At 36.7% G+C, this 18,620-nt stretch overlaps 2 pseudogenes; one reads left to right on the top strand and one right to left on the bottom strand.

Moving 5' to 3' along the window:
• Positions 1–4,520: 4,520 nt before the first annotated feature.
• Positions 4,521–6,066, top strand: LOC104113302 (stemmadenine O-acetyltransferase-like; annotated as a pseudogene).
• Positions 6,067–6,364: 298 nt separating this feature from the next.
• Positions 6,365–18,244, bottom strand: LOC104113287 (DNA (cytosine-5)-methyltransferase DRM1-like; annotated as a pseudogene).
• Positions 18,245–18,620: the final 376 nt, after the last annotated feature.

Raw genomic sequence — 18,620 nt, 5'->3', positions numbered from 1 at the left:
TCTAAAAAATCTACAAGCATTTTAACATTAGCCCAATCCGCATTTGTAAGGTGCTCATCATCATCACTTACATGAGCATTAAACGTTGAGTTTATGGGGTTTCTATATTCATATGCAACAATTAAACTTTCATACATGTAATTCCATCTAGTTGGACAAGGTTTAGGAACCTTTCTTTCTCTTAGGCCAAATTCATCGCATCTTTTAAAATATTCTCTAAGTCTACTTCTACGGTTTGAATAAAAAAGCCAATTAAGAGCCATTTTAATCTTTTCAATTTCAACATTTAAAATTCTCATACCATCACCCACAATTAAATGGTAAATATGACAAATACATCTAACATGAAAAATGTTACTAAATACAGGACTTAGTGTAGTGGTAAGCAAGGCTACAACATTTGTATTACTAGTAGCATTATCCATTGAAACTGACATTATTTTATCACTAATGTAAAAATATCTACAAATATCCGCAATCGTGCTAGAAATAAACTGTCATGTGTGACGTGAATTAATTATTCTATAAGCAATAATGCGCTTTTACATTATCCAATGCTCATCAATCCAATGACTGGTAACAGTAAGGTAATCACAGTCATTACCACTTCTACCAATATCAGTTGTAATAGCAAGACGACAATTTATATGAGTAAATAAATAGCGCAAATATTGTTCATATTCATGTTTATATTTATAAATATCACTCTTTACGGTTGTGCGAGGAAAACCTTTATAAGTAGGATTATAAACTTTTCTAATATAATGCACAAAGTGGGGGTTAGAAGGAAAACTATATTTTAAGCACATAACAGTAACCATTTTTGCCAATTCTTCCCGATCTTTTTTTGGATCATAATATAAAATACCACCGGTAACAGTATTAATTCCCGGTTAAAATTGATTTGATCCGGTACTAAGGTCAGCCTGACTAGGTGCACTTGTCCCCTCAGCCAAAGCTTTCATACGAAAATATCTAGCTTTATCTTGAGGGTGTAGCAATATGTGTCTAGTCAAACTTTCCGTCCCCCCCGACTTCTAACATATTGAAAAACTAACTCTTTGCCACAAGTTTTACACTTAGACCTATTTTTTTCTCTCCCTATTTTTTTCTCTTAGTTGAGTAAAAAATTGCCAAACAAGAGATGTTTCTGCCCGTTTAGAAGGTTATCTAGAAAAAGTAGGGGCACTAATAGGAGGGTCAGATGGGGGATCATCTGGATTATTATTAGTTGGGTTAACTTCAGGAGCAGGACTAGTGGGTGTATTGTCATCCGGTTGGGTTTCATCAAAATCTATTTCTTCATCGTCATTTTCATCAATAGTTGGATTACCATAAAGAGCATTCATATATTCATGGTTTAATTGTTCAGCGGGTAAAATAATATGGCAAAATTGACTTTCGGTAAATTATAATAAACTATTATCGCTATCAAGAATAGGAGGTGTAGGACGGGTAACAGGTTTGGGTCGGGGAGCCGGGGGAAGTGGAGGAGGAACAGATTGGCCACTAGATTCACCACTCTTCGATTTTTCCTTATTTTTACTAATTATATTTTTTAAGGAATAAGCCATCTTAATTAATCAAGCAAAGTAAATAAAATAAATAAAATTATAATATTAAAACTTAAGAGTTGGAACGAGTTTACCGAATTGACGAACAACTTGTTGGAAATTGATTATCGTTGAAGACTTCAATTCACCAACTTCACAATTGTTTCACAAATTGTAACAATAAAGTAAGCAATAGTAGCAATTATAGAAGTAAATTAGAGAGAGATTGTGATAGATTGATGATTTTGTAAGAAAAATAAAATAATGATGGGGCATTTATAGTTGAAAATAGAGAAAAAGTGTAATTATAAAAAGTTTGGGATTAAAACAAAGTGGGGGGGGGGGGGGAGGGGTTAAATGGCTATTTTATAAATAGCCAACGACTATTTTTGACAGCCCAATGGCTATTTTTTTTTTTTGTTAAAAATAGCCGTTGGGACCGTTTGGCCCGCTAAGGGACCGGACCGGTCTCGGGCCCTGGCGGGCCAAATGGTCTCGGGCCTGACGGGCCCAAATCATAGGACCGGCCCACGAGACCGGACCAGGCCCGCTAAAATCGGACCAAACGGTCCTGACCCGTTTAGCCGTTTGGCCCGTCTGGCCCGCGGTCCCGGGCCGGTCCCGGGCCTGGACCGGCCCACTTGCCAGCCTTAGAATGACTACAAATTGATGAAAATAAAACACATCCTAATCCTACTCAATAGCTTTATGTAGAGGGAAGCAAATTGCAAAGATATCGAATTTATGTTAGGGTTCTACAAATCGTACCGGAAAACCGCATCAAACTGAAAAGTCAAACTAAACCGATTAAAAAATCCGACTAGGTTTGGTTTGATTTGGTTTGGTATTGAGTAAAATAATCCGAACCAAACCGACATATAAATATGGAGTATAATTTTTATATATACTTTTAAGATTTTATATAGAATTGTTTTATAAAAAATGTCTAAGAATATTTGGGAATATCTTGCAGGATATAATATTTAATAGAATATGAAGTGCTCCATATTTATTAACCTTAAATAATGGGTTGTATGATACACTTACTTATCAAGTGTTACTGAAATGCGCCAATCTCTTTGTTCTTCCATATTCATATAATATGTTAAGATCTATTAAATTCTTATATTTTTTTCGAATGTAAAGTGATTATTATTATTTACGTACATCAACAAAAGATTATTGTCAGACGACTAAAAAAATACCTATGATGTGTTACTAAGAAAATTATCCCATAAAAATATTTTAATAGATAATATGTTTGTCAATTTTTTTATATTTTTACTAAAGATATATTTACTTATAAAAAATTTAACAAAGTAAGATTGAAATAATATTTAAGTAACAAAAAACCCGAAAAATCCGAGGAAACCGAACTAATCCAAACTGATATAGATGGTAACCAACTCGGTCCATGTACATCCCTAATTTATGTATTGGCAATTGAGCGAAATATTTATGTAGTATAACAGCCTGTAAATGAAGGAAAACTCACATAGAAGATGCATGTCAACTTAATAAGTGACTATAGTATATGGTTATAATTAGGTTGTTTTAACATTTTTAGTGCTAATCTACGGCTTGAAAAGAAGGTGTGAACCACGTACGTACAGCTGTAGCTTTGAACTTTCAATATTAGTTTGCAATTTTAATTTTTTTTTTTGTGTGCCAACTGTTGTGCGATTAATGATTTCTGCTATCTTCACTGCTAGGAGAATCGATGGTCTTAATTAGTTTGATTGTATTTGCTAGTTTACTTGGTTAGTTACTATGTGCAAATTTGACATTTTATACATGAAGCTTGTTCAGGATAAATTAAAAACAATATTGTCACGGACGATAATAATACTTTGATTGAAGATTTAATATATGGATTTGCAATAATAGGCGAAAAGAAAGAAAAGAAGAACATTTGTGAAATTTATAATAAAAAGAGCAAATGATATTCCTCCATTCGTTTCGCCGCCTGCATTGGAGTAAATACTTTTATGCAATTGTCGGTTGTAAAAGTCTTTTACTCCCTCTAGTCACAATAAGTGACAATTTTACCTTTGACATATTCATTAAGAAAATATAAAATCCTAGATAAAAAAAGATATATTCACCAAATTAACCTTAATTAATTATTCCCTTGACACATTGAAATATATAAATAAGGGCAAATTTCGAAAAATAAAATTAATTCATTCTTGATTATATAAATGGACACTTATTTTGGACCAAAATAAAAAAGTAAAATGGTCACTTATTATGGAACGAAGGGAGTACATAATTAGGCAGATTTATTAGGTATAATTACAGGTAAATCTCTTGATAAATATTACTCCCTCCGTTTCAAAAAGATTGTCCTAGTTTGACTTGGCAGTAGTTTTAATAAAGAAGGGAAGACTTTTGAGATATGTTATCTTAAATAACCATAGCATTTATGTGACTGTAAAATTTTTGAAACCCGTGGTCTTAAACTTGCCATAATATTTGTATTGCTATAAATACTTCCTATTAAGAAAATATTGAAAGGTGCCAATTTTTTTAAAACGGACCAATAAAGAAACAATGCCTATCTTTTTGAAACGAAGGGAATAACTAGCAATAAATTCAGATCCATTTTGATTGATTTCTCATTTTTCAGATCTGATGGTAACAATGGAGGAGTAGGAAGATTTTGGCTAATGTACTCCAACTTATAATATGCTATCGCACGTTAAATTCACTGATAGTAAAATTAAGAAAACTTTTTACACTATAACGATTCACGATATATAACTTAAATCCATCCTATCTTCTAGGGCGTGTGGTAGATCATAATAGTTCAGCCTTAGCTACACCAGGTATGCCTACCACATTAATGTTAGAGGTTAGGCAAGGATTTGATTATACAACTCTATGAATTAGTAGAGTACCAACTTTTTTTTAGACTTACCTTAAATGTTAGAAACATCCCCAATAGTATAAATCATACTTGCATGTGCTTGTCGTTCTAAAAAAAAACAAGCTACAACCAACGAAGGATCAAACATACTATTAAGGATGGAGATAATTTCCAAAGAATTCATCAAACCTGTTTCTCCCACTCCCAATCACCTCAAATCCTATGGATATTCTATTCTCGATCAGTTTGCTCCATCAAATTACATCCCTATACTTCTATACTATCATCCTCCTCCTCCATCACTTCAGGAAAATAACCATATGATCAACTCATCAAGATTAAAACACTTAAAGAAATCCTTGTCTGAAATTCTTGCTCGTTATTACTTTTTGGCAGGAAGACTTAGAAACGACACTGCTTCTGTCGATTGCAACGATGAAGGTGTGCCATTTCTCGAAGCATTTGTGCACAATCAACGCTTGGAAGACATTCTCAACGACCCTTATATTGATTAGACACATAGGAAATCTTTAATTCCACTAAACATGGAGTCTTTTTCATCGACCCTTTTACTTGTTGTTCAAGTTACCTTCTTGGAATGTGGTGGAATGGTTGTTGGTATTTCAGCTACACACAAAGTTTTGGATACTTCTTCCTTTATCACCTTCTTAACTAACTGGACATCTTTGGCACGCCAAGACGATCCAAATTTTGTACTATCTCCAATTGATCCCATTGCGAAATTCTTACCACCAAGTAATGCATTGCCGCCCTCACCTAGCACTGAAGCCGCGCTTTCAAAGGAGGCCTGTGTTACGAATGTTTATGTTTATAACCCTTCTAGAATAGCACTTCTCAAGACGAAGGCATCTCGTGTCGATGTAGTGACAAGTGTCATGTGGAAGTGTTTGACTGTGCACTCCAAAAGGCCGTCTACCTTAGCCCATATGGTAAACATGAGGAAACGAGTTGATCCTTCAATGCATGCTCATTATATTGGAAACTTTGTTGGGCTCGTTGAGGCATCTAAGGATGAGACTGAAAAAGATATAGATAACATGGTGGCTTTGATAAGAAAAGGGTTAGTCAAGTTTGATAATGACTATGGGAAAAGATTGAAAGGGGATGAGGCCATAGGAACTATCCTAGAGCACATAAGGGATATAGTAAGCTTGGTTAGTAGAAAAGATGATGTGGATTTCTACCATTTCAGTAGCTGGTGTGGTTACTCATTTTATGATGTGGATTTTGGATGGGGGAAGCCAATTATGTTTAGTACAGTTGAAGGAAAATTCAAGAACATGATAATGTTAATAGATACAAAGGATGGTGGAGTGGAAGCTAGGGTTACTTTGAGTGAACAAGATATGAAAATGTTTGAGAAGAACACAGAGCTGCTAACTTATGCAACTCTCAAGGCTAGTTTCCCTATCAAAGAATGACACAAGATTAAACAAGTTGCGAATAAGGTTCTTGTTATGTACTAATAAGAGCAAATCTTCAATCGTTCTTAAGGGATAGCTCCTCCCAAATTGTTCTAGATAAGTTAAAGTTTGAGTGCTTTTAATTTCTTGAATGAAATGTGAAATTTTCTGATTTCCTTTTTAGAATTGTTTTTTCATCAACAAAGATAAATTCCTTTAATGATTCTGAGTATATTCTCTCCTCCTGACATCTATTGATTTCAATTAAATCAATTTATTCCCATTGCCAAAGGACAGAGAAAATTAAAAGCATGACAAGACTGTTCTCCGTCCTTGTCCTAATTAAGAGATCAGTTGACACTGATCAAGATTCTAAAATGGCACCAGACAATATTTTCCCCTAGTGTCAAACAGAACCTTTGGCTTTAACCCAAACAAATATAGAGATGTTATCACTAGGTAACAATCCAGGAAAACGCGGCACTCAAATGACAAACAATTTCAGCACCTTTATCAGCAAAAGATTGTTTCTGTTTGTAAGAACCTAGTTTCGAAACAACTAAACCAACAACAATCAGATTAGTTTGTTTACCATGAAAATTCCATTAATTTCATAGTAAACTAAAATAGCCATGCACAATGCACAATGCACAACTGCAATTACTATCTTGTTTCATTATACCCTACAAAGAATAAACCTAGCATTGACAACATTGAGAAAAAGATATAGGATAAGATAATCTGAAATACTATCTACGTCTACTAGACATTATGGATTTGACTAAGTTCAATATCCTAACATAGTAAAAAAATAGAGAAGACTCTGTACCTTCAAGCCCATCCCCGCTCACCCTGTTACCACCTGCAAGATTGTTGCACGGGCTTCCACCAATTACTAGATCAAATTCTCCAAAGGAATCCATCAGTTTCTCCAAGCAGTCTCGGCTCAGCTCCTTCACATCCTCAAATTCTTCAAGCTTCCCTTCCTCATCTGTTTGATCCCACCAGCTTCTCAAAATAACCCTGTTGACTTCAGATTTTTCAACTGAAACAACATTCTTCATTCGAAGAGCGACTTCGGCACCGCCAATTCCAGAGAATAGCGATAATACCAGCTGGAAACTTGTCTTTCAACACCGATAAGTGATACGCCACTGTGTCGACCTAATAGAAATATTGATCCAAGTACCATTAAAGATTATTCTAACAAGAAAAAAAAATTCAATAAGCCAACGGAAGAGCTACACTTTTGCAAAATAAGACTTGGATATATACAGTGAAAATCAGAAGAAAGAATGTTAGGCTAACCTGGAACGAGTTACCAAGGGATTTGTATCTATCAGTCCTACTTATACCCCTAGTATGGTTCTCTGGAAACCCCAATAGCATTTCAACTTCATCAGGCTCCAAAGGAGCAACTTTGTTTCTTCCAACCCACACCAAATTCCACTTTTTGCATTCTGCAAGAACATACTTCTGCACTTCCATAGGTGGCTCACCATCATATTTCTCCAAAACTTTCCTGATCCTATCTGTCAATTTTGCACTCCCAATGGCTGTTAGCAAACAATTTAGCTTTGTTCGTGTATCCCAAGATGGCCACCATTTCTTTGTTAGGGGAAGTGCCTCATGAATAGTACTTGGGGGAAGTGGACACAAATGAAATCTTTTTTCAACTGGCAGATTATGAATATATCCCCTTTTCCTTGCAGCAGCGCAAAAGTATATCGAGTCGACAAACTCAGGCAAAACATCAAACAGGTGTCTGGAAATGGTGTTCCACGCGTCCTTTGGAGCTTGAGCAACATTTTCATAGTAGAAGAAAGGGGGGCCGACAGCTTGCTTCGAAAGTTTTCTTTGGACTATTGTTGGAAGAGATACTGTAGGAACTCCAAATCCAATCATGTGTTTGGGCAAACGAATTGTCCCTTTATCAAGAATCGACCTTTGTATTTTCCTTTTGCTCAACTCATTGTACATCTTCCTCTTGTATCCACCACTATCATTCGATATATGCTTCAGTTTTGGCTGTCACAATGGAAGGGAGGCATCAATTCTATGAAAAATGATATTGCTAATTTGCAGTTATAAATGCGAACAAAGTTGAACAAACTGTTAGTTCACACGAGTCAATTTCAAATACCGCAGGGAAAGCATACCTTCACATCTTCTGGTAGATAGGCATCTTCTGCTCTTGACATTTGAGCAGTACTGATGAAATCTATCAATACATCAAGCGTTGCTTCTGGACCTAGAAAGTTGTGAAGACTGAAGAGTACATTAATTACCTGGAAAGAACAACAACTACTCCTATATAACAACTACTACCACCACCACTACTAAACAGCAACTAACCCACTACTACTACTGAGCCTCAATCCCAAGTTAATTTGGGTTGGCTACATCTTTTTTATTCAAATGATCCACTATATAACTTGCATGAATAAGATTTCTTCATCGAGTGATAAAACCTTGGCATAACTATTACATATCAAAAGCCAAACTAAATGTCTAACGATAAAAAATTTAGATAACATTAGTAAGGTAGAAGACAAAATATAATTTCATATACGCACCACATCTCTCCATTGCTATGGAAGCCTCACTGAATATCCCATAGTTGCCAGGTATAATAATATCTGCTCTTTTTCAGACAAAGAACTGCTCTCGTCATTCAAGTAGCACTGTTTAGCAGAATTCTGTCACACGTTGCAAAGGAAAATGTTAGAAAACCCTTATATAATAGTGCCCAGGAAGCAGCTTATAACAAGATTCAGGACCACCAAAAATCCTGAATGGTAAAAGAAGTATTAGTTGATGCATAAATACGTGGAGAAAAATGTCCTTTAAGCCCCAAAAGTAGTGAGCAGTAAAAAATTAATTTTGGATCAGTCGTCCAATTTTCAGCAGTACATTTACAGGTCAACATGTCCTCGTTTGTAGAAATTACTTGGCAAACCATTTCTCTGTACCCCCCAAATCCCAAATTAAAAAAAGGAGAAGGAAATCTTGTGTTTCAACTGGAAGAACCTGATGACAGTCAAAGACAACTAGTAAAAATCACAGATACCTTTAATTTTATTTGTAGTTCTCCACAAATTTGTAAAACTAAACCACCTCATATTAGACATAAAATTTAGTAGGAGAAGCCATGGGTGTTCAAAAATACCATATCACTAACGTAGAATTACATAAATGATGTGTTACAGGTATAAAAAGGGTGCTCTTTCAAAAAAGTGACTAAATGTATCACTTTGAATAAAGAGAAACCAGATTGACTATAATCTATGCTACAGTTAGACACTGAAAAGAAAAATGGAGAAAGCTGTATGATAGAGGATGACATACTATACAGCTGTCCAAGTCGGAGGACCAACTATCTTCCGCATAAACATCATCCAAATGGTTCTCGTTGTACTCGAAAGAGCTATCATCAGAACTATTGGAGGGATCCAGCTGAGGGCTAGTATAGGGCTGTTCTTCAGGGGTCTGTAAAAAAAATCATAAGTTTTCTATCTTTATGGGGGGGGGGGGGGGGGGTTGCTAGTATTAGAGGGTCATTACTGTGTAAAAAATAAAAGGACAAAGAAAAACCATGCATATTCTTAACACAATTCAAGCCCAGAGCCGTGCAGACCGGATAATGAACAATTGGCATCATTCATTGCACAGTCAAGTCAACACCTAGGAATCCAGTGTTCACAAGTCAAATAAAGAGGCAGATGTTACGTACCTTGAATGTCAAAAGTGCATCCAGCACCAGATCTTCTTTTTCTCCTGCGTCTCAAATCAAATAACATTAAATACCACACTTAGAAAATTCAAATACCATTTTGCTGTATTGTTTTTGCAATAGATTCTTCAGGAAATCCCATCATTACAAACTGCTAAATGAACTGGCGGGGCACTGATGACGAGCTCGCCTTCAGGTAAGAGAAGACCACAAGAGATCATAAGTTGAGATGCAATGTTATGAACAATTGTTTTTGGGTTTGTTTTGGGGGGGGGGGGGGGGGGGGTTCCAAAAGATGATCAGTAGGTATCAATATAGGCTCGAAGCATTTACCTCACCATCACCACTAAGAACATGCTGCCCAGTAGTTCTTAAATCTGTGCATGAGGAAAATGGTGTGTCCCGTATTTCTAGTTCATCTTCAGTATCCCAGTCAATGTTGTCATTGTCTTCTCCAGAAAGACTTTCGTCCTGCATGGGATTGAACAAGAAATTAAATGCTTTTCCTCCGTTTATCAAAAATATGAATAAAGAAGGGCGATAAACTTTCTTTTCTGATCTAGAAGACCAGAAGGAAGTCAAAAAACTGCACTGTATTAGACAATCGAGAAACAAGATAAATTTACCATTTCTCCAGGTAAGCCTGAAAAAGAACTCCAACTTGTTCAGCAAGGAGAATAATTCAGCAGCCTACATAACACGAGAAGGTAAACCTGAATTACTGCCAAAAGTTCCACAAGGCAATCATCAAAGCAAAAAGATATTCCATCAAATCTCACACAGAAAACTCAAAAACATAAGTTTCTTCATCTCTTGACATTAAGACCAAACCCCATACCTTTAGCAAGAAAAGGAAAAAGCCAATATGGACACAATAGTATAAATACAATTCTGTATATTCTTATTTAACTCTCATCTCTGCCGCCCATGCTATACATTTTTCTTCCGAATATCTAAAGATGTTCCTCCTAGCTTGATAGAATGAAATATCTTTCTTAGAAGAACAAATTTGTTTCTCGCGCCACATTCATCTCATGATATGTAGTAAAAGAAAGAGGAGAGAAGTTATGTTTTTGTGTAGTACTCTCCCCATCCCAATTTATGCGGCACACTTTCCTTTTTAGTCTGTCCCAAAAATAATGTCACATTTCTATATTTAGAAACAATTTAACTTAAAATTCCCCCATTTACCATCAATGAGATGATTTATAGCCGCATAAATGTCTAAGGCTTGTTTTAAGACCACAAGTTTCAAAAGTTTTCATTTCTTTCTTAAGCTCCGTGTCTAGTCAAATGGTGGCACATAAATTGGGACGGAGACACTAATAGTTTAGCGCTTGTAATAGTGAAGCAAGAGCTCATCAAGATGCTGATCCAGAAATGGGAGCCAGACGTTTATTGTTTTCAAGAAACAAAAGTTGAAGAGGGGGAAGAGAGGCATTTTAGACAACTTTGGCCAAACAGGTAGCTTGGACATATAGAATAGGCTCCTGCGGACGTACTGGGGATGTTTTACTTCTTAGGGATGAAAGTGATTAAGACTGTATCGACCCAGTTATTGGTGACCACACTCAATCAGCACTTTCCTCAAGTACACAGAATGATTTGAAATGGCTTATGCCTGGGGTATACATACCAAACAGAAGAACAGGGAGGAAAAATCTATGGTTTGAGGTTGCTGCTGCAAGAGGTCTTTGGAATAATAGCTGGAGATTCTTATTGTTGCGGAAGCCAAATGTATATAGTGTGAATGAGTCACAACTACTATACCAAAATAGATGACAACCACTAAATAATAAACAAGACAATAAGACAACAATAAAAGAACACCAGAATTTACGAGGTTCGGCCAATTTTGCCTACTTCCTCGAACACAATCAATATTTTATTCCACTCCAAAATTACAAGTGAAATAATACTAAAGAGAGAAGATACAAATGCCTTAAGAAGATAAAAAGAGGCAAATGAGAGGTGTGTCTAAATCCTAAACATTAGGCCTCCTTTTATAGGGTGAAATTCCCATTCAAAATTGTCATCCACCGATGTGGGACTTTTGACAATTTCAACAAATCTCCACCTTGGCAAAATCTCACATCTTCAATTTTCTCTCAATAACAAATTTTGGTTGTGTCTTCATCTTCAATCTTTAGTGTTCAACAATGTTGATCAAATCCAAACAATGTTGAAACTTGACCGCAGTCACCACTTTTGTCAGCATATCAGCAGGGTTCTCCGTAGTATGAATTTTCTTCACCGTGACTCCACCTTCTTCTATGATTTCTCGTACGAAATGATACCGAACATCAATGTGCTTCGTCCTTGCATGATAAACTTGGTTCTTCGCTAATTGAATAGCACTTTGACTATCACAAAAAATTGTAATATTTTTTTGTTCAATACCAAGCTCCTTTAGCAACCCCTGAAGCCAAATTGCCTCCTTCACAGCCTCCGTAATAGCCATGTACTCTGCCTCTGTTGTAGACAAAGCAACTGTTGACTGCAAAGTAGACTTCCAACTAACTGGTGCCTTTGCAAAAGTAAACACATAACCAGTAGTTGACCTTCGTTTGTCCAGATCACCCGCAAAATCTGAGTCACAATATCCAACTACAGACCGATTGCCTTCCTGCTCAAAAACTAACCCAACATCTACAGTACTATGAATATACCGTAAAATCCATTTCACAGCTTGCCAATGCTCCTTTCCTGGATTATGCATATATATGCTAATAACTCCAACGGCTTGTGAAATGTCAGGTCTCGTACAAACCATTGCATACATCAAGCTACCAACAACATTTGCGTATGGTACCCTTAACATATACTCCTGTTCAGTTTCATCCTTTGGCGACATAGTAGTACTTAGCTTAAAATAGGGAGCAAGTGGCGTACTAATTGGCTTAGTCTTCTTATCTATGCCAAAACGCTGTAGTACTCTCTTCAAATATTCTTTCTGAGATAAACAGAGTTTCTTTGAACGTCTATCTCTTCTTATCTCCATGCCAAGAATTTTCTTTGCCTCACCCAGATCCTTCATCTCGAACTCCTCCTTCAGTTGAATCTTCAACTTATCAATTTCTTCCGAATTCTTGGAAGTTATCAACATATCATCAACATATAGGAGAAGATATACAAAGGAACCATCATTAAGTTTGCGCAAATACACACAATGATCGTATTTGCTTCTCTTGTACCCTTGCCGCAACATAAACTTGTCAAATCGCTTGTACCATTGTCTAGAAGATTGTTTCAATCCGTACAACGATTTTTCAAGTTTGCATACCATATTTTCTTTTCCAGCAACTTTGAATCCTTCTGGCTGATTCATGTAGATTTCCTCCTCCAAGTTTCCATGTAAAAACGCAGCTTTTACATCCATCTGAACTAGTTCCAAATCCAACTGTGCTACCAAAGCCAACATAATTCTAATGGAGGAATGTTTTACAACTGGAGAAAATACTTCATTGTAATCAATTCCCTCCTTCTGAGCATATCCTTTGGCCACCAATCTTGCTTTGTAGCGAACATCTTCTTGGTTAGGAAATCCTTCTTTCTTTGCAAATACCCATTTGCACCCAATTGTTTTCTTTCCCTTCGGGAGATTGGCCAATTTCCATGTATGATTCTGATGAAGGGACTGCATTTCTTCATTCATGGCAATCCTCCACTTATCTTCTTCTGAACTTTGGATTGCGACTTTATAAGTGGTAGGAACACCATCAACTACAATTGAGGTTGCGCAAGCAACCGTCTCTATGAGACGAACATGTTTCATTATTGTCTTTTTTGGCCTGCTGGTTGCTATTGATTCAAGTTGTTGTCGAGGTTCCTGAGTTGGAATCTCCCTCTCTACTGGCTCTTCTTCCAGAGGGTAATCTTCATGAGTTTCCTCCTCTGCTTCTTGTGTAGGAAAAATAAATTTTCCCTCAAACTCCACCTGCTTTGATGCACCACCAGTTTGTTTGACATCTTCAACTGTCACCTTATCTGTTATGGCAGATTCATCAAAGGTAACATCTCTGCTGAATATAATATTCCTTGTCTCTGGACACCATAAGCGGTATCCTTTGACTCCAGAAGTAATCCCCATAAATATAGCCTTCTTTGCTCTCGGATCCAATTTTGACTCTTTCACATGATAGTATGCAATTGAGCCAAACACGTGCAAAGAGTCATAATCTACAGCAGGTTTTCCATACCATTTTTCAAATGGTGTCTTTCCATCAATAGCAGCAGATGGTAGACGATTAATGAGGTGGCATGCATATGTAATTGCATCAGCCCAAAATTCTTTGCCCAAGCCAGCATTGGACAACATACACCGTACCTTCTCCAGTAAAGTCCGGTTCATACGTTCTACCACTCCATTCTGTTGTGGTGTATGTCTGACAGTGAAGTATCGGACGATGCCATCATTTTCACAGACCTTATTGAAATGATCATTTTTGTATTCACCTCCATTGTCTGTGCGAATACACTTGATCCTCCTGCCTGTTTGATTCTCCACCATCGTCTTCCATTTGAGAAAAATTCCCAACACTTCATCTTTCCTCTTCATTGTATACACCCACACTCTTCGAAAAAAATCATCAACAAAGGTTACAAAATAGTGCTTCCCACCCAATGAAGGTGTTTTGGAAGAACCCCAAACATCAGAGTGTACATAATCCAAAATGCCTTTAGTATTATGGATCGTTGTACCAAATTTAACCCTTGTCTGTTTCCCTTTGACACAATGCTCGCAAAACTCCAAGTTGCAAGTCTTTACGCCTTTTAACAATCCTTGATCAGATAGAGCTTTCAAGGATTTCCCTCCAGCATGTCCCAAGCGCATGTGCCATAGCCTGGTTGCTTCTGCCTCTTGTCATCACTGGATGTCACTGTCGCTGTCCCAATAACTGTACTACCACGATAGCGGTACATGTTATTGTTCTTCCGATTGGCCTTCATTACCACTAGTGCACCGGAACATATTCTCATCACTCCATTTTCTGCAATGATTTTGAACCCTTTTGATTCTAGGGCTCCCACAGAGATGAGATTCTTCTTCAAACCCGGTACATATCGAACATCTGTTAATGTTCTGATCATTCCATCATGGCTTCTTAATCTTATTGAACCAATGCCATATGAGGTAAGAGGGCTGTTATCCGCTGTGTGGAATGACTCCATATTCTCCTTCTTGAAAATTTACGAACCAGTCCTTGTTGGGACACATATGATAGCTACAAGCCGAGTCCATCAACCATATGTCTGATGATGTTGATAACTCTGTTGTAACTAATGAGAAGTCTGAATCATCACAATCAGCTACATTTGAATCCATAATGGCCTTTCCATTGTTATGTCTGGCCTTATTCTTCAACTTCGGACAGTCTTTCTTCCAGTGCCCCTTTTCTCGACAAAAGGCACATTCATCTTTGCTGGGTCTAGATCTCGACTTGGATCTTCCCTTCTTAGTCCTCGTTTGATTTTGAGGACGACCCCTCACAATTAGTGCTTCTCCTTCTCCGCCCTTCTGTTTTTCTCCCTTTCTTTGTTCATAGCTGTACAAAGCCGAACAAACTTCTCTGAGAGAAATTTCGTCATTTCCATGGAGTAGAGTAGTTTCAAGGTGCTCGTACTCATTAGGAAGTGACCCCAACAACATCAAGGCCAAGTCACCATCATCAAAAGTTGCATCCATATTTTGCAAATCTGTGACCAACTTATTGAAACTGGTGATATGTTCATTCATTGTGGTACCAGGAACATAGGTGAAGCGAAACAGTCTCTTCTTCATGTACAATTTATTTTGACTGTTTTTCTTCAAAAATTTATCCTCCAGTGCTTTCCATAATTTACTTGCAGAAGTTTTCTTTGTGTATGGATATTTCTGCTCTCTAGCAAGGTAGGATCGAATAGAACCGCAAGCAACACGATTGATAATTTTCCAATCTTCTTCTCCACTAACATCTGGCTTCTTTTCTTCAATGGCAAGATCTAACCCTTGTTGAAAAATAACATCTAGAACCTCGCCTTGCCACATCCCAAAATGTCCCGACCCGTCAAAAATTTCTACCGCAAGTTTCGCATTTGACACAATTCTTGTCATAAGCGAAGATGCCAACGATGACGTATTATTGACACTTGATGTAGATTCTTCTTGTTTATTGTCTTCCATTTTGACACAAATATTATTTAGTAGCTGACGACACAAATCAAGATTATTTCCTTTCTGGTGTGGAAGATCAGACTAAGCTGCAACCACAGAGTATACTCAGACAGAACCTTGACTCAGTTACCAAGATAGATCTTTTCTGATGTGGAAGATCAGACTATGCTGCAACCACAGAGCATACTTAGACAGTACCTTGGCTCTGATACCAATTGTTGCGGAAGCCAAATGTATATAGTGTGAATGAGTCACAACTACTATACCAAAATAGATGACAACCACTAAATAATAAACAAGACAATAAGACAACAATAAAAGAACACCAGAATTTACGAGGTTCGGCCAATTTTGCCTACTTCCTCGGACACAATCAATATTTTATTCCACTCCAAAATTACAAGTGAAATAATACTAAAGAGAGAAGATACAAATGCCTTAAGAAGATAAAAAAGGCAAATGAGAGGTGTGTCTAAATCCTAAACATTAGGCCTCCTTTTATAGGGTGAAATTCCCATTCAAAATTGTCATCCACCGATGTGAGACTTATGACAATTTCAACACTTATGTGGTTAGGTTCCTCAGTGAGAGACAAGGTAACAACAGAAGCACACGGGCTACAGATGATTTTCCAAGTACATACAAGAGTTGGAATTGATTGATCCCCAGCTATACAGAGGAGAGAAATGACAGATCTATAGTGGTCTTCAGAATTGATAGGTACCTTTACTCAAATGTCTGGAAATGAGGAATTCAAAAATATTAAGCAGTCTATGCTTCCAAAAACTTGGTCAGACCACAATCCTATTGAGTTTTCCTGTGGCCAATGGCAAAGGAGAACTTCCTATTTCAAGTTGAGAACAAATGGTTCTAGGAAGCAGACTTTATGAATCTGATCAGCAGCTGGTGGAATTCCTTTGAAGTGAGAGGGCGTTAAGATTTCGCGTAAGCCAAAAAACTGTTTTTATTGAAGCAGAAATTGAAGGAATGGATCAGAAAGAAATTTGGTAGACTGGATGACAGAAAATCTCTGCTGCTGAATAAATTACCCGAGTTGGACAGCTGAGGAAAGAGATTAAACGGATCAGAAAATGGCTGAAAAAGCTGATATTGTAATGCAAACACAAGATGTGGCCAGATTGGAGGAGATATCATGGAGACAAAAATCTAGATTCTTGTGGCTAAAGAAGGATACAAAAATACTAAGGTTTTCCAAAAGATGGCAAACACGCATAGAAGGCACAAGCAAACTGAGAAGCTCAGTTTGGTTAACGGGTGGATAAATGGGTTTACAGTGGCAACTCATAATTGACACTTAATCAAATCTCACATATACTTTACGCGAATGATACGCTTATCATGTGTGAGGCAGAGAAATAACAATTGAGGTACCTGAGGGTGATTCTATTGGTTTTTGAGTTGGTGTCAGGACTAGGTATATTAAATTGATGAATAGCTGCATCTATCCCATGAATGATGTACAGAATACACAGGGGTTAGTAGAAAATCCCGGGTATCAAGTTCGTATACTTCCGACCAAATATTTGGGAATCCCCCTAGGTAGTAGTTGCAAGTCTCTAAATTATGTGGCAGGGGGTAATTGAAAAAGTGGGGAAAAAGCTGGCGACATGGAAAATACAGTATTTATCATTAGTAGGTAGATTGATCTTAAGTAATAGTGTGCTTGACTCTCTCCCTACTTACCTAATGTCAATATACCCAAGGCCAGCAAGGTGATTAACAAGTTGTTTTGCTTAATCAAAAACATGGTGGAATGGGAGTAATAAATCTGAAGCACCATAATCAGAATTTAATTATGAAATGGTTATGGAGATACACAGACGAAGAACAGAGGCTTTCGAGAAAGTTGAATTAAGTATTAGTGCAAAAAGTGCATAAGAATGAGCCAGTAGGTGCCAATAGTCTCATTCAGCTTAAGCATTTGCCTTCCCATTTTTAAAAAGATATCAACTTTTAGCCAAAATTTTAGTACAAAATCAGTTTTTTCTTCTTCTTTTTGGAGTCTACTTCTGCAATGGGGAAACTAGGTTTTGTTATTGGCTAACAATTTTGAAATAAAACGTCAAATTGGAGCTGAAACATTCCATGCAGACAAAAATTAGGTCTTTGCTCATTCGCTAACGATTGCAAGTAACCAAACAACCAAAAACTTTTCTAAACCATAAAACTTACCTGAGATGCTTTGGTTATGAAGCAGCTTTGAGCTATATCGATCAGAAACTTTCTTAATATCCTGCATTGCCCAAAAATATAGACACAAAAAAAGAGCTAAGATTTAGGAGGAAAAAACCACAGTTTCAGCAAATTCAAAAACCAAAAAAAAGATTTTTTTTTTTTTGTTTACAAAGTGAAAATAGAAAAGAAAGACAAACGTACAGAGTTTTGAGAGGAGAGGATAGTCTCAAGAGTGAAGGAACAAAGAGAGATTCTTGTGCATAATACTGAGAGTAGAAACCCTCTTGCTTTGAATTTGCCTCAAGTATTGAGACGGTACGACAATATTACGCGCCTCGTCTAATCAGTTCTTCGTTTATTTTTGAAATTACACATATATATTACTCCATTATTTTAATAAATACAATAAAATAAGAAAATGGGAAGAAAAGGGTAAATGTAGGAATTTTTTTCAAATTTTAAATTATTTCTAATGATGTTCTTACTTAAAATATTCCTATTGGTGGAAGCAATTGATGAAATAGTAGAATGAATTCTATACTCTCGAAAGTAGACATTATAAAATTGGACTCTTGAGAGTATATAACAGTCACTAGGTTTAATTCGATCGAGAACCATTGACATTATTGGAAGTTTCTCAAATGTTGAACTTTAAAATTGTCTCATCAATAATTAAGGGTATTTAGTAAAT

This window comes from Nicotiana tomentosiformis, chromosome 10 (assembly GCF_000390325.3).
Source record: "Nicotiana tomentosiformis chromosome 10, ASM39032v3, whole genome shotgun sequence".
In the NCBI taxonomy this organism is placed as follows: Eukaryota; Viridiplantae; Streptophyta; class Magnoliopsida; order Solanales; family Solanaceae; genus Nicotiana; species Nicotiana tomentosiformis.
The sequence above is the reverse complement of the archived record's forward strand: the minus strand, read 5'-3'. Positions and strand labels throughout refer to the sequence as shown.